The 13,144-nt window shown below is 42.3% G+C and overlaps 23 non-coding genes across 23 annotated transcripts; all 23 read right to left on the minus strand.

Annotated features, from left to right (window-relative positions):
* Positions 1-265: 265 nt before the first annotated feature.
* Positions 266-383, minus strand: LOC130742162 (5S ribosomal RNA). The gene has a single exon (XR_009021026.1). It is a non-coding gene; the product is annotated as a 5S ribosomal RNA (ribosomal RNA).
* Positions 384-577: 194 nt separating this feature from the next.
* LOC130742020 (5S ribosomal RNA) lies at positions 578-696 on the minus strand. Its single transcript, XR_009020885.1, has one exon. It is a non-coding gene; the product is annotated as a 5S ribosomal RNA (ribosomal RNA).
* Positions 697-891: 195 nt separating this feature from the next.
* On the minus strand, positions 892-1,010 carry LOC130742133 (5S ribosomal RNA). Its single transcript, XR_009020998.1, has one exon. It is a non-coding gene; the product is annotated as a 5S ribosomal RNA (ribosomal RNA).
* Positions 1,011-1,205: 195 nt separating this feature from the next.
* LOC130742034 (5S ribosomal RNA) lies at positions 1,206-1,324 on the minus strand. The gene has a single exon (XR_009020901.1). It is a non-coding gene; the product is annotated as a 5S ribosomal RNA (ribosomal RNA).
* Positions 1,325-1,519: 195 nt separating this feature from the next.
* On the minus strand, positions 1,520-1,638 carry LOC130742059 (5S ribosomal RNA). The gene has a single exon (XR_009020926.1). It is a non-coding gene; the product is annotated as a 5S ribosomal RNA (ribosomal RNA).
* A 194-nt stretch (positions 1,639-1,832) lies between these two features.
* On the minus strand, positions 1,833-1,951 carry LOC130742032 (5S ribosomal RNA). The gene has a single exon (XR_009020898.1). It is a non-coding gene; the product is annotated as a 5S ribosomal RNA (ribosomal RNA).
* Positions 1,952-2,147: 196 nt separating this feature from the next.
* LOC130742134 (5S ribosomal RNA) lies at positions 2,148-2,266 on the minus strand. Its single transcript, XR_009020999.1, has one exon. It is a non-coding gene; the product is annotated as a 5S ribosomal RNA (ribosomal RNA).
* A 194-nt stretch (positions 2,267-2,460) lies between these two features.
* LOC130742036 (5S ribosomal RNA) lies at positions 2,461-2,579 on the minus strand. The gene has a single exon (XR_009020903.1). It is a non-coding gene; the product is annotated as a 5S ribosomal RNA (ribosomal RNA).
* Positions 2,580-2,775: 196 nt separating this feature from the next.
* LOC130742060 (5S ribosomal RNA) lies at positions 2,776-2,894 on the minus strand. Its single transcript, XR_009020927.1, has one exon. It is a non-coding gene; the product is annotated as a 5S ribosomal RNA (ribosomal RNA).
* A 196-nt stretch (positions 2,895-3,090) lies between these two features.
* LOC130742071 (5S ribosomal RNA) lies at positions 3,091-3,209 on the minus strand. The gene has a single exon (XR_009020939.1). It is a non-coding gene; the product is annotated as a 5S ribosomal RNA (ribosomal RNA).
* Positions 3,210-3,405: 196 nt separating this feature from the next.
* Positions 3,406-3,524, minus strand: LOC130742154 (5S ribosomal RNA). The gene has a single exon (XR_009021018.1). It is a non-coding gene; the product is annotated as a 5S ribosomal RNA (ribosomal RNA).
* Positions 3,525-3,720: 196 nt separating this feature from the next.
* On the minus strand, positions 3,721-3,839 carry LOC130742153 (5S ribosomal RNA). Its single transcript, XR_009021017.1, has one exon. It is a non-coding gene; the product is annotated as a 5S ribosomal RNA (ribosomal RNA).
* A 195-nt stretch (positions 3,840-4,034) lies between these two features.
* LOC130742061 (5S ribosomal RNA) lies at positions 4,035-4,153 on the minus strand. The gene has a single exon (XR_009020928.1). It is a non-coding gene; the product is annotated as a 5S ribosomal RNA (ribosomal RNA).
* A 197-nt stretch (positions 4,154-4,350) lies between these two features.
* Positions 4,351-4,469, minus strand: LOC130742120 (5S ribosomal RNA). Its single transcript, XR_009020986.1, has one exon. It is a non-coding gene; the product is annotated as a 5S ribosomal RNA (ribosomal RNA).
* A 194-nt stretch (positions 4,470-4,663) lies between these two features.
* Positions 4,664-4,782, minus strand: LOC130742012 (5S ribosomal RNA). Its single transcript, XR_009020879.1, has one exon. It is a non-coding gene; the product is annotated as a 5S ribosomal RNA (ribosomal RNA).
* A 6,051-nt stretch (positions 4,783-10,833) lies between these two features.
* Positions 10,834-10,952, minus strand: LOC130742015 (5S ribosomal RNA). Its single transcript, XR_009020880.1, has one exon. It is a non-coding gene; the product is annotated as a 5S ribosomal RNA (ribosomal RNA).
* Positions 10,953-11,147: 195 nt separating this feature from the next.
* LOC130742113 (5S ribosomal RNA) lies at positions 11,148-11,266 on the minus strand. The gene has a single exon (XR_009020980.1). It is a non-coding gene; the product is annotated as a 5S ribosomal RNA (ribosomal RNA).
* Positions 11,267-11,460: 194 nt separating this feature from the next.
* On the minus strand, positions 11,461-11,579 carry LOC130742062 (5S ribosomal RNA). The gene has a single exon (XR_009020929.1). It is a non-coding gene; the product is annotated as a 5S ribosomal RNA (ribosomal RNA).
* A 197-nt stretch (positions 11,580-11,776) lies between these two features.
* LOC130742098 (5S ribosomal RNA) lies at positions 11,777-11,895 on the minus strand. The gene has a single exon (XR_009020966.1). It is a non-coding gene; the product is annotated as a 5S ribosomal RNA (ribosomal RNA).
* A 197-nt stretch (positions 11,896-12,092) lies between these two features.
* On the minus strand, positions 12,093-12,211 carry LOC130742121 (5S ribosomal RNA). The gene has a single exon (XR_009020987.1). It is a non-coding gene; the product is annotated as a 5S ribosomal RNA (ribosomal RNA).
* A 194-nt stretch (positions 12,212-12,405) lies between these two features.
* On the minus strand, positions 12,406-12,524 carry LOC130742016 (5S ribosomal RNA). The gene has a single exon (XR_009020881.1). It is a non-coding gene; the product is annotated as a 5S ribosomal RNA (ribosomal RNA).
* A 238-nt stretch (positions 12,525-12,762) lies between these two features.
* LOC130742180 (5S ribosomal RNA) lies at positions 12,763-12,881 on the minus strand. The gene has a single exon (XR_009021043.1). It is a non-coding gene; the product is annotated as a 5S ribosomal RNA (ribosomal RNA).
* An 81-nt stretch (positions 12,882-12,962) lies between these two features.
* LOC130742171 (5S ribosomal RNA) lies at positions 12,963-13,081 on the minus strand. The gene has a single exon (XR_009021035.1). It is a non-coding gene; the product is annotated as a 5S ribosomal RNA (ribosomal RNA).
* Between the last annotated feature and the right edge of the window lie 63 nt (positions 13,082-13,144).

The raw sequence follows: 13,144 nt of genomic DNA on the forward strand, positions 1-13,144 counted from the left end.
TCTCGCCAAGCACACTTAACTGCGGAGTTCTGATGGGATCCGGTGCATTAGTGCTGGTATGATCGCATCCGTAAAGTTATGCGGGTTAAAACATAATATGCGTTAGACTAAGAAATTAAAAAAAAATAAGGAATTGCGAAAAAACGGCAAACAAGCGTGCAATTACTTTATTTTTGTCTTCAACTTTGTAGTTCACTTCGTATTCATCCGAGGCTTCTAAGAAATTAAAAAAAAAAATAAGGAATTGCGAAAAAAACGGCAAAAGGGGATGCAACACGAGGACTTCCCAGGAGGTCACCCATCCTAGTACTACTCTCGCCCAAGCAAACTTAACTGCGGAGTTCTGATGGGATCGGTGCATTAGTGCTGGTATGATCGCATCCGTAATGTTATGCGGGTTAAAACATAATATGCGTTAAACTAAGAAATTAAAAAAAAATAAGGAATTGCGAAAAAACGGCAAACAAGTGTGCAATTACTTTATTTTTGTCTTCAACTTTGAAGTTCACTTCGTATTCATCCGAGGCTTCTAAGAAATTAAAAAAAAAAATAAGGAATTGCGAAAAAACGGCAAAAGGGGATGCAACACGAGGACTTCCCAAGAGGTCACCCATCCTAGTACTACTCTCGCCCAAGCACACTTAACTGCGGAGTTCTGATGGGATCCGGTGCATTAGTGCTGGTATGATCGCATCCGTAAAGTTATGCGGGTTAAAACATAATATGCGTTAAACTAAGAAATTAAAAAAAAATAAGGAATTGCGAAAAAACGGCAAACAAGCGTGCAATTACTTTATTTTTGTCTTCTACTTTGTAGTTCACTTCGTATTCATCCGAGGCTTCTAAGAAATTAAAAAAAAAAAATAAGGAATTGCGAAAAAACGGCAAAAGGGGATGTAACACGAGGACTTCCCAGGAGGTCACCCATCCTAGTACTACTCTAGCCCAAGCACACTTCACTGCGGAGTTCTGATGGGATCCGGTGCATTAGTGCTGGTATGATCGCATCCGTAAAGTTATGCGGGTTAAAACATAATATGCGTTAAACTAAGAAATTAAAAAAAAATAAGGAATTGCGAAAAAAACGGCAAACAAGCGTGCAATTACTTTATTTTTGTCTTCAACTTTGTAGTTCACTTCGTATTCATCCGAGGCTTCTAAGGAATTAAAAAAAAAAATAAGGAATTGCGAAAAAACGGCAAAAGGGGATGCAACACGAGGACTTCCAAGGAGGTCACCCATCCTAGTACTACTCTCGCCCAAGCACACTTAACTGCGGAGTTCTGATGGGATCCGGTGCATTAGTGCTGGTATGATCGCATCCGTAAAGTTATGCGGGTTAAAACATAATATGCGTTAAACTAAGAAATTAAAAAAAAAATAAGGAATTGCGAAAAAACGGCAAACAAGCGTGCAATTACTTTATTTTTGTCTTCAACTTTGTAGTTCACTTCGTATTCATCCGAGGCTTCTAAGAAATTAAAAAAAAAAATAAGGAATTGCGAAAAAACGGCAAAAGGGGATGCAACACGAGGACTTCCCAGGAGGTCACCCATCCTAGTACTACTCTCGCCCAAGCAAACTTAACTGCGGAGTTCTGATGGGATCCGGTGCATTAGTGCTGGTATGATCGCATCCGTAAAGTTATGCGGGTTAAAACATAATATGCGTTAAACTAAGAAATTAAAAAAAAAATAAGGAATTGCGAAAAAACGGCAAACAAGTGTGCAATTACTTTATTTTTGTCTTCAACTTTGAAGTTCACTTCGTATTCATCCGAGGCTTCTAAGAAATTAAAAAAAAAATAAGGAATTGCGAAAAAACGGCAAAAGGGGATGCAACACGAGGACTTCCCAAGAGGTCACCCATCCTAGTACTACTCTCGCCCAAGCACACTTAACTGCGGAGTTCTGATGGGATCCGGTGCAGTAGTGCTGGTATGATCGCATCCGTAAAGTTATGCGGGTTAAAACATAATATGCGTTAAACTAAGAAATTAAAAAAAAATAAGGAATTGCGAAAAAAACGGCAAACAAGCGTGCAATTACTTTATTTTTGTCTTCTACTTTGTAGTTCACTTCGTATTCATCCGAGGCTTCTAAGAAATTAAAAAAAAAAATAAGGAATTGCGAAAAAAACGGCAAAAGGGGATGTAACACGAGGACTTCCCAGGAGGTCACCCATCCTAGTACTACTCTAGCCCAAGCACACTTCACTGCGGAGTTCTGATGGGATCCGGTGCATTAGTGCTGGTATGATCGCATCCGTAAAGTTATGCGGGTTAAAACATAATATGCGTTAAACTAAGAAATTAAAAAAAAATAAGGAATTGCGAAAAAACGGCAAACAAGCGTGCAATTACTTTATTTTTGTCTTCAACTTTGTAGTTCACTTCGTATTCATCCGAGGCTTCTAAGGAATTAAAAAAAAAAATAAGGAATTGCGAAAAAACGGCAAAAGGGGATGCAACACGAGGACTTCCAAGGAGGTCACCCATCCTAGTACTACTCTCGCCCAAGCACACTTAACTGCGGAGTTCTGATGGGATCCGGTGCATTAGTGCTGGTATGATCGCATCCGTAAAGTTATGCGGGTTAAAACATAATATGCGTTAAACTAAGAAATTAAAAAAAAAATAAGGAATTGCGAAAAAACGGCAAACAAGCGTGCAATTACTTTATTTTTGTCTTCAACTTTGTAGTTCACTTCGTATTCATCCGAGGCTTCTAAGAAATTAAAAAAAAAAATAAGGAATTGCGAAAAAAACGGCAAAAGGGGATGCAACACGAGGACTTCCCAGGAGGTCACCCATCCTAGTACTACTCTCGCCCAAGCAAACTTAACTGCGGAGTTCTGATGGGATCCGGTGCATTAGTGCTGGTATGATCGCATCCGTAAAGTTATGCGGGTTAAAACATAATATGCGTTAAACTAAGAAATTAAAAAAATAAAATAAGGAATTGCGAAAAAACGGCAAACAAGCGTGCAATTACTTTATTTTTGTCTTCAACTTTGAAGTTCACTTCGTATTCATCCGAGGCTTCTAAGAAATTAAAAAAAAAATAAGGAATTGCGAAAAAACGGCAAAAGGGGATGCAACACGAGGACTTCCCAAGAGGTCACCCATCCTAGTACTACTCTAGCCCAAGCACACTTAACTGCGGAGTTCTGATGGGATCCGGTGCATTAGTGCTGGTATGATCGCATCCGTAAAGTTATGCGGGTTAAAACATAATATGCGTTAAACTAAGAAATTAAAAAAATAAAATAAGGAATTGCGAAAAAACGGCAAACAAGCGTGCAATTACTTTATTTTTGTCTTCAACTTTGTAGTTCACTTCGTATTCATCCGAGGCTTCTAAGGAATTAAAAAAAAAATAAGGAATTGCGAAAAAACGGCAAAAGGGGATGCTACACGAGGACTTCCAAGGAGGTCACCCATCCTAGTACTACTCTCGCCCAAGCAAACTTAACTGCGGAGTTCTGATGGGATCCGGTGCATTAGTGCTGGTATGATCGCATCCGTAAAGTTATGCGGGTTAAAACATAATATGCGTTAAACTAAGAAATTAAAAAAATAAAATAAGGAATTGCGAAAAAACGGCAAACAAGCGTGCAATTACTTTATTTTTGTCTTCAACTTTGTAGTTCACTTCGTATTCATCCGAGGCTTCTAAGGAATTAAAAAAAAAATAAGGAATTGCGAAAAAACGGCAAAAGGGGATGCAACACGAGGACTTCCAAGGAGGTCACCCATCCTAGTACTACTCTCGCCCAAGCACACTTAACTGCGTAGTTCTGATGGGATCCGGTGCATTAGTGCTGGTATGATCACATCCGTAAAGTTATGCGGGTTAAAACATAATATGCGTTAAACTAAGAAATTAAAAAAAAAATAAGGAATTGCGAAAAAACGGCAAACAAGCGTGCAATTACTTTATTTTTGTCTTCAACTTTGTAGTTCACTTCGTATTCATCCGAGGCTTCTAAGAAATTAAAAAAAAAAATAAGGAATTGCGAAAAAACGGCAAAAGGGGATGCAACACGAGGACTTCCCAGGAGGTCACCCATCCTAGTACTACTCTCGCCCAAGCAAACTTAACTGCGGAGTTCTGATGGGATCCGGTGCATTAGTGCTGGTATGATCGCATCCGTAAAGTTATGCGGGTTAAAACATAATATGCGTTAAACTAAGAAATTAAAAAAATAAAATAAGGAATTGCGAAAAAACGGCAAACAAGCGTGCAATTACTTTATTTTTGTCTTCAACTTTGTAGTTCACTTCGTATTCATCCGAGGCTTCTAAGGAATTAAAAAAAAAAATAAGGAATTGCGAAAAAACGGCAAAAGGGGATGCAACACGAGGACTTCCAAGGAGGTCACCCATCCTAGTACTACTCTCGCCCAAGCACACTTAACTGCGTAGTTCTGATGGGATCCGGTGCATTAGTGCTGGTATGATCGCATCCGTAAAGTTATGCGGGTTAAAACATAATATGCGTTAAACTAAGAAATTAAAAAAAAAATAAGGAATTGCGAAAAAACGGCAAACAAGCGTGCAATTACTTTATTTTTGTCTTCAACTTTGAAGTTCACTTCGTATTCATCCGAGGCTTCTAAGAAATTAAAAAAAAAATAAGGAATTGCGAAAAAACGGCAAAAGGGGATGCAACACGAGGACTTCCCAGGAGGTCACCCATCCTAGTACTACTCTCGCCCAAGCACACTTAACTGCGGAGTTCTGATGGGATCCGGTGCATTAGTGCTGGTATGATCGCATCCGTAAAGTTATGCGGGTTAAAACATAATATGCGTTAAACTAAGAAATTAAAAAAAAAATAATGAATTGCGAAAAAACGGCAAACAAGCGTGCAATTACTTTATTTTTGTCTTCAACTTTGTTTTTTTTAGATAAGCCAAATATTGTATTCACACTTAGCACAAGGGGTGCTAAACCCAAATACAAAAGAAGAGGAAAAGAACAACAAAAAACTAAAGCACTCTAGAAGACCAGCATACCAAACGCATGGACAACTAGAGCATACCAAGAGCATGAAAACCAGGACAAACAAAACAACCCAACCTACACAAAACAACCCACAAAACTCATGCCCAACCCCAATAAAAACAAACCAATTACACAGAGCACACGCACGTCACCGGACTTGTCGACCACTCGAAAAGAGAGTAACAAAATCCCTTCATATTAGCTCTATTCCACTGCCAAGATCTCCATTTGACCAATTCCAAAGCAGAAGTCCAACAAACTGGTTCCCTTCTAAATATCAAACCATTCCTAATCCCCCAAATTGTCCAAACTGTGGCAAACCAAATAGACAAAATACCTAAATGCTGAAACTCATTCCACCCAAACTTAAACTGCAAAAAATGAGCTCGAATTGAATCAGGGAGCACCGTTTGAAACCCCAACCACTTGTAGCATTGATTCCACAACCCCCAGGAGCAAGCACAAGACAGTAGAAGATGGTGGCCAGTTTCCATACCCCCCAAGCAAAACCTGCAAGCAGCTGCTTCTGCATTTAACAGAACCCTACGTCTCACCAAATTATCCATGCTTGGAATCCGATTATGGAGACACCTCCAAACAAAAGCTTGAACATTAGAAGGAGCAAAAGATTTCCACAGAAGCCCAAAAGCCAAATCTGAGCCACCCAGCAAAGGAGCCTGCACAAAAGCATAAGCAGAGCTAACTGAATAATTCCCATCTGGACTTGGTCGCCAAATCCAACCATCCAAAGTGCCTTCTGAAAGAGGGACAGAATCAAGAACTTGTAAGAAAGACAAAAGCCAAGATTGCTCCCGCTCGCCTAACGGACGCCGCCATGACAGACACCAGTGCCATACACTCTGCTCCCACCTCCCACAGTCACGCACCATAGCTCGTTTTTGCTTAGACAAATTATAAAGCCTATAAAAAACATCCCTAAGTTGCCCTGATCCAGTCCAATCTTCAAGCCATAGTTGAGTACTATCACCCCCTCGCACTGATTTACTAACCCCTTCCTCAAACCAATTCAATAAGTCCGGGCAACAGGCATCCTTAACATCACGCCACCAAGCAGATTCTTTTACATACAACTCATCCTTGTACTTAGCTTTTAAAACACGACACCAGAGAGAATTTTGCTCTGTCCTCCATCTCCACAACCACTTACCAAGTAAAGCTCTGTTAAACAAAGTCAGGTCCTTCACACCCAAGCCACCCTCCTCCTTGGGGAGACAAATTTTCTCCCACTTTACCCAAGCAATGCGCTTATCTCCAGAACCCCCTCCCCACAGGAAATTGCGCATAATACTAACACACACCTTCACCACACCCTTTGGAATTTTGAAAAAAGATAAAAAAAACAGTGGTAAGGCAGAAAGCACACTTTTAATTAAACAAATGCGACCCCCAAAAGAAATCATCTTCTGCTTCCACTTTGATAATCTGCCCCTCAATTTCTTAATTACTGGGTCCCAAGTCTTGACACAGTTAGCCCTTCCCCCAACTGGGATGCCCAAATACACAAAAGGAATAGCCATAACTTTGCAGTTCAAAAAAGAAGCAAATTGTTGAACAACACCAGGGGAAGTAGCAATAGAAGCCAATTTACTTTTATGAAAATTCACCTTGAGGCCAGAAACCAATTCAAAGCACCGGAGGACACTTTTCAAAACCACCAAATTCTGAATAGAAGCCTCTCCCACAAAAACAGTATCATCAGCAAACTGTAGCAAAGAAACCACCAAATCACCCTCCTTGCCCACTGCAATCCCCTTAAATTTCCCCAAACTCACAGCATTACTGAACAACCCCGTCAAACCTTCCGCCACAATCAAAAACAGAAAAGGAGCCAAAGGATCACCCTGCCTAAGACCCTTCTCCATTTGGAACTCCCCAGTTGGGCTCCCATTGACCAAAACTGAAATAGATGCAGAACCAAGACACCCCATAATCCAGGCAATCCATTTAGCACAGAACCCCATTCGATTCATCATGTATTCCAAGAACCCCCAATCAACTGAATCATAAGCCTTTTCAAAGTCAACCTTGAAGATGATACTCGGTCGCCTCTTAACCTTAGCCTCATGCACAACTTCATTGATCACAACAACACTATCCAACATATTCCGGCCTCCAATGAATGCAAACTGACGATCATCAATCACTTTCCCAATGACAGCTTTCAATCTAATTGCTAATAATTTGGAGATCACCTTATAAATACAACCAATTAAAGAGATAGGTCTAAAGTCATTAAGCACCTGAGGGGATGACACCTTGGGGATCAAAACAATAAAAGAAGCATTGCAACCTCTAGGCCAGGCACCCCTACGCCAAAACTCCTTCACCGCTCTAACCAAATCACCTTTCATAACATCCCAAAACTTCTGAATGAATTTAAAATTGAACCCATCAGGCCCCGGACTCTTGTTTCCCCCACACTCCCACACAGCCGTTTTAATGTCAAGCTCATCAAAGGGAGCTACTAGAGCAAAATTATCACCAGCAGATAAAGACTTAAACTGAACGCCATCAAGTTTTGGTCGTAAGCAAGCCACTGACTTGAATTTATTCACAAAAAAATCATGAACTGCACCCTTCACCTTATCAGGCTCTTCTTCCCAACACCCATCCACCATTAAACCCACTACAGAATTCGCCCTCCTCTTCCAATTTATGGTAGCATGGAAGAAACCTGTATTCTGGTCTCCTTCAGAAATCCACTTTGACCTAGACTTCTGACAAAGTAAAGATTCATGACTCCTAAGGACAGCCCAAAACTCAGACAGTAACTGATTCCTCAAAGCCTCCTCCCCCTGAGACAACCCATCTTCCTCCTCCTTGACATCCAAGAAATTTAACTGCTGAACAATTTCCACCCTCTTGACTTTCAGATCCCCATAAACCTGCTTGTTCCAAGTCTTCAAGGCACCCTTAAGCCCTTTTAATTTTTCCTTAAGCACATAGGCGCCCCAACCATGTAAACGCATGTCAGCCCAAGACTTTGCCACCAGGGAAGGTAGCCTGTGATCCTCAAGCCAACAATTAAGCACTCGGAAGGGCTTTGGGCCCCAATCATGGAACGATTGCCGCAACAGCAAAGGGCAATGATCAGAGATATCCCGGTTTAGCACCAATTGGGAGCAATTAGGCCAAACGTTGCCCCAATCATTAGAAATTAGGAACCTATCAATCCTACTTCTGGCTTGATTATTCGGCCTCCTCCAAGTGAACCTTCTGCCTGCTAAAGGGATATCCATTAACTCCATGTCAGCAATAAACACGTTAAAACTCATCCATCTCCCTCCTTTGTGATGGCAACACACCTGCAATCCCCTTCCTTTCATCCTCATACCGAACAACATTAAAATCACCTGCAAGACACCAAGCAGAAATCTGACAATTTGCACGCCACTCAACCAACGCAGACCAGAGAGCTCGCTTCCCCTCTAAGTCACAAGCAGAATAAATATTAACAATGACACAACGTTGTTGGTTAGACTTCCAAACACCAACAAGACCAAGAAACCCAGGCCCTTCCACACAGCTTTCTAATGCAAACACTTGAGAATTCCAAACACACAGTAACCCACCGGCTCTATTCACTGACGGAACTGCCTTCCAGTCGAACTCGGAATCACCCCACAACATACCACAAAGTCTACTATCAACATTCTGGACCTTGGTTTCCTGTACACATAGCACCTCAACCTGATTCTGGCAAACCACCTCACGAATAACTCTCCTCTTCTCCCCCACCCCCAAACCTCTCACATTAAAGGAGAGCAGCTTCATTGATCCACTTCATTGCCCCTGCCACTAGAGCAGCCTGGACGACTGCCGTTATCGATCCCATCCCGTCGCTCCATATCAGCCAACCTGCTTACCACCTCATGCTCATCACCATCAAAAGAAACACCAAACTCCTTACCCAAATTCCAAATACTCCTAGCATCAGACAATTCATCACGTAACCAATTCAACGGAGGCGGGCCTGAGAAAGCATCCCCCAAAGAATAACACAGAGCTCGAAACTGCCTCCGTTTTGCCGCAGCAGAACACGCCACCGTGCCTACAAGCGGTACAGACACCGCTTGACCCACCTGGTTTCCGGCCGCCACCTCTTGAACGCCGGCCGCCGGCGCCACCACGCCAGAAGTGGCAACCGCCGCTTGTGAATGCATCGCCACCGCCGGCGATGGAGTAGGAAGCGAAGACGCTGTTGAACGTGCACCAGGAGACGGGTTTTCAAGTGACCCGTTTGTGCACAAACCCGCCCCACCCAAGTCAACATCCACGGGCCCACCTTCAATAGATTCAAGTTCCAATTCTGCCCCTGTTGACCCAACCAACTCACCATTAATTAAATTTGAATTCCCCACCCTATCAGATGCAACAGAAACGGCCTCAACATGATTACTAGGCACAACAGAATTGATTTCAAAATCATTGCGGGACCCACGTTGATTAACACTTTCACCTTCTGTGATTTTCAACGTTTTCAATGCTTGCAACGCTTCTTCCGTATCCTGCGCCGGCCAGTTCGCCCCCATGACTATGGTATCAGTTACTTCGCCGGCGACAACCTCCTTGCCACCGGCAGCCTTCGACCTTGCCGGTGAAAATCCACCATCACTACACGACCAATCCTCCGAGCCTTCTTCTCCTTCTTCATCCTCATGTAAACGCTCCATGCAACGACACGATACCGAGTTGGCCGTGCCTACTTCCTCCACCATCCCCACACGGTAGTCCACACCCTCAACACGAATCAAACGGGAATGGGACACCAACGGCAGCGATTTTGTTCGAACCTGAATCCGACAATACTCCAGTATAGAGCAGTCTACTGTCTGTGCATCAATGGAGACCATCTCACCAATAGGACGAACCAATTCTTCCAAGCACAGCCTAGTCCACATATGAATGGGGAACCCTGTGCACCGTATCCAAGTAACACGTGAAGCATGAGCAACCGCCGGAGACCATGCATGAATCGTACTGAACACCGCATCCTGGCCCTCCCCCATCTCCTTTATCGCCTCATGCAAAGCAAAGCCTTCTGGACCAGTTAACAGGACCCGATCATCACCCAGATATCTAACCTGGATGTAGGTGAGACCCTTCATCAGCGCAGCAGACTGAAGCGATGGCACCAAACCAAGATCCTTTACCACCCCCACAAGACTCCTCGCCAACCATGGCTCAGGTTGTGGAGCAACTGGGCCCTTCCACTCCTCCAAGACTACTGCTTGAGGCGGTTCACCACCACAGATTACACCGGAGTCACAAACCCCTGATTGCACAACCTGCGCAAAAGACCACTTAGGAGCAGAACCAGCAGGCACCTGCGTCCCAAGAACAGTCCCTCCCTTCATACTTTTGTGTGGTGCAGTTATTGTTCTTGGGCGTTTGTCAAATCTTGGAAAGTTAACATTCATCTTCATGTTTCCAATCAAGATTGTGTCTAGTTCTTTCTCGAGCCTCGCCGGATTTTTAACCCCGATGAACCGCACGAAGCCAAACCGCTTCCCACTCCTATCCCTTTTAGGAGCAATGAAAACCTCCCACACTCTATCATACCGTTGGAAAACCGGCCAAAGCTCCTTCTCAGAGAAGTTCTCAGGGAAATTTGAGAAGAAGAAGTGCGTTAACTCCCCCCCATTCGGGGAATGGGACCTTCCCCAATTCCGTGCAGACCATCTCTCACCTTGGCTGTGCGGCACCCTCGAACTCCGATGAACTTTGTAGTTCACTTCGTATTCATCCGAGGCTTCTAAGAAATTAAAAAAAAAAAATAAGGAATTGCGAAAAAACGGCAAAAGGGGATGCAACACGAGGACTTCCCAGGAGGTCACCCATCCTAGTACTACTCTCGCCCAAGCACACTTAACTGCGGAGTTCTGATGGGATCCGGTGCATTAGTGCTGGTATGATCGCATCCGTAAAGTTATGCGGGTTAAAACATAATATGCGTTAAACTAAGAAATTAAAAAAAAAAATAAGGAATTGCGAAAAAACGGCAAACAAGCGTGCAATTACTTTATTTTTGTCTTCTACTTTGTAGTTCACTTCGTATTCATCCGAGGCTTCTAAGAAATTAAAAAAAAAATAAGGAATTGCGAAAAAACGGCAAAAGGGGATGTAACACGAGGACTTCCCAAGAGGTCACCCATCCTAGTACTACTCTAGCCCAAGCACACTTAACTGCGGAGTTCTGATGGGATCCGGTGCATTAGTGCTGGTATGATCGCATCCATAAAGTTTTGCGGGTTAAAACATAATATGCGTTAAACTAAGAAATTAAAAAAAAATAAGGAATTGCGAAAAAACGGCAAACAAGCGTGCAATTACTTTATTTTTGTCTTCAACTTTGTAGTTCACTTCGTATTCATCCGAGGCTTCTAAGAAATTAAAAAAAAAAATAAGGAATTGCGAAAAAACGGCAAAAGGGGATGCAACACGAGGACTTCCCAGGAGGTCACCCATCCTAGTACTACTCTCGCCCAAGCAAACTTAACTGCGGAGTTCTGATGGGATCCGGTGCATTAGTGCTGGTATGATCGCATCCGTAAAGTTATGCGGGTTAAAACATAATATGCGTTAAACTAAGAAATTAAAAAAATAAAATAAGGAATTGCGAAAAAACGGCAAACAAGCGTGCAATTACTTTATTTTTGTCTTCAACTTTGTAGTTCACTTCGTATTCATCCGAGGCTTCTAAGGAATTAAAAAAAAAAATAAGGAATTGCGAAAAAACGGCAAAAGGGGATGCAACACGAGGACTTCCAAGGAGGTCACCCATCCTAGTACTACTCTCGCCCAAGCAAACTTAACTGCGGAGTTCTGATGGGATCCGGTGCATTAGTGCTGGTATGATCGCATCCGTAAAGTTATGCGGGTTAAAACATAATATGCGTTAAACTATGAAATTAAAAAAATAAAATAAGGAATTGCGAAAAAACGGCAAACAAGCGTGCAATTACTTTATTTTTGTCTTCAACTTTGTAGTTCACTTCGTATTCATCCGAGGCTTCTAAGGAATTAAAAAAAAAAATAAGGAATTGTGAAAAAACGGCAAAAGGGGATGCAACACGAGGACTTCCAAGGAGGTCACCCATCCTAGTACTACTCTCGCCCAAGCACACTTAACTGCGTAGTTCTGATGGGATCCGGTGCATTAGTGCTGGTATGATCGCATCCATAAAGTTATGCGGGTTAAAACATAATATGCGTTAAACTAAGAAATTAAAAAAAAAATAAGGAATTGCGAAAAAACGGCAAACAAGCGTGCAATTACTTTATTTTTGTCTTCAACTTTGAAGTTCACTTCGTATTCATCCGAGGCTTCTAAGAAATTAAAAAAAAAATAAGGAATTGCGAAAAAACGGCAAAAGGGGATGCAACACGAGGACTTCCCAGGAGGTCACCCATCCTAGTACTACTCTCGCCCAAGCACACTTAACTGCGGAGTTCTGATGGGATCCGGTGCATTAGTGCTGGTATGATCGCATCCGTAAAGTTATGCGGGTTAAAACATAATATGCGTTAAACTAAGAAATTAAAAAAAAAAATAAGGAATTGCGAAAAAACGGCAAACAAGCGTGCAATTACTTTATTTTTGTCTTCAACTTTGTAGTTCACTTCGTATTCATCCGAGGCTTCTAAGGAATTAAAGTTATGCAGGTTAAAACACAATATGCGTTAAATTAAGAAATTAAAAAAAATAAGGAATTGCCAAAAAACGGCAAAAGGGGATGCAACACGAGGACTTCCAAGGAGGTCACCCATCATAGTACTACTCTCGCCTAAGCACACTTAACTGCGAAGTTCTGATAGGATCCGGTGCACAAGTACTAGTATGATCGCTTCCGTAAAGTTATGCGGGATAAAACATAATATGCGTTAAATTAAGAAATTAAAAAAATAAGGAATTGCGAAAAAACAGGAAAAGGGGATGCAACACGAGGACTTCCCTGGAGGTCACCCATCATAGTACTATTCTCGCCTAAGCACACTTAACTGCGGAGTTCTGATAGAATCCGGTGCATAAGTACTAGTATGATCGCTTCCGGAAAGTTATGCGGGATAAAACATAATATGCGTTAAACTAAGAAATTAAAAAAAATAATAATT

Source organism: Lotus japonicus, chromosome 2 (assembly GCF_012489685.1).
Source record: "Lotus japonicus ecotype B-129 chromosome 2, LjGifu_v1.2".
Taxonomy (NCBI): Eukaryota; Viridiplantae; Streptophyta; class Magnoliopsida; order Fabales; family Fabaceae; genus Lotus; species Lotus japonicus.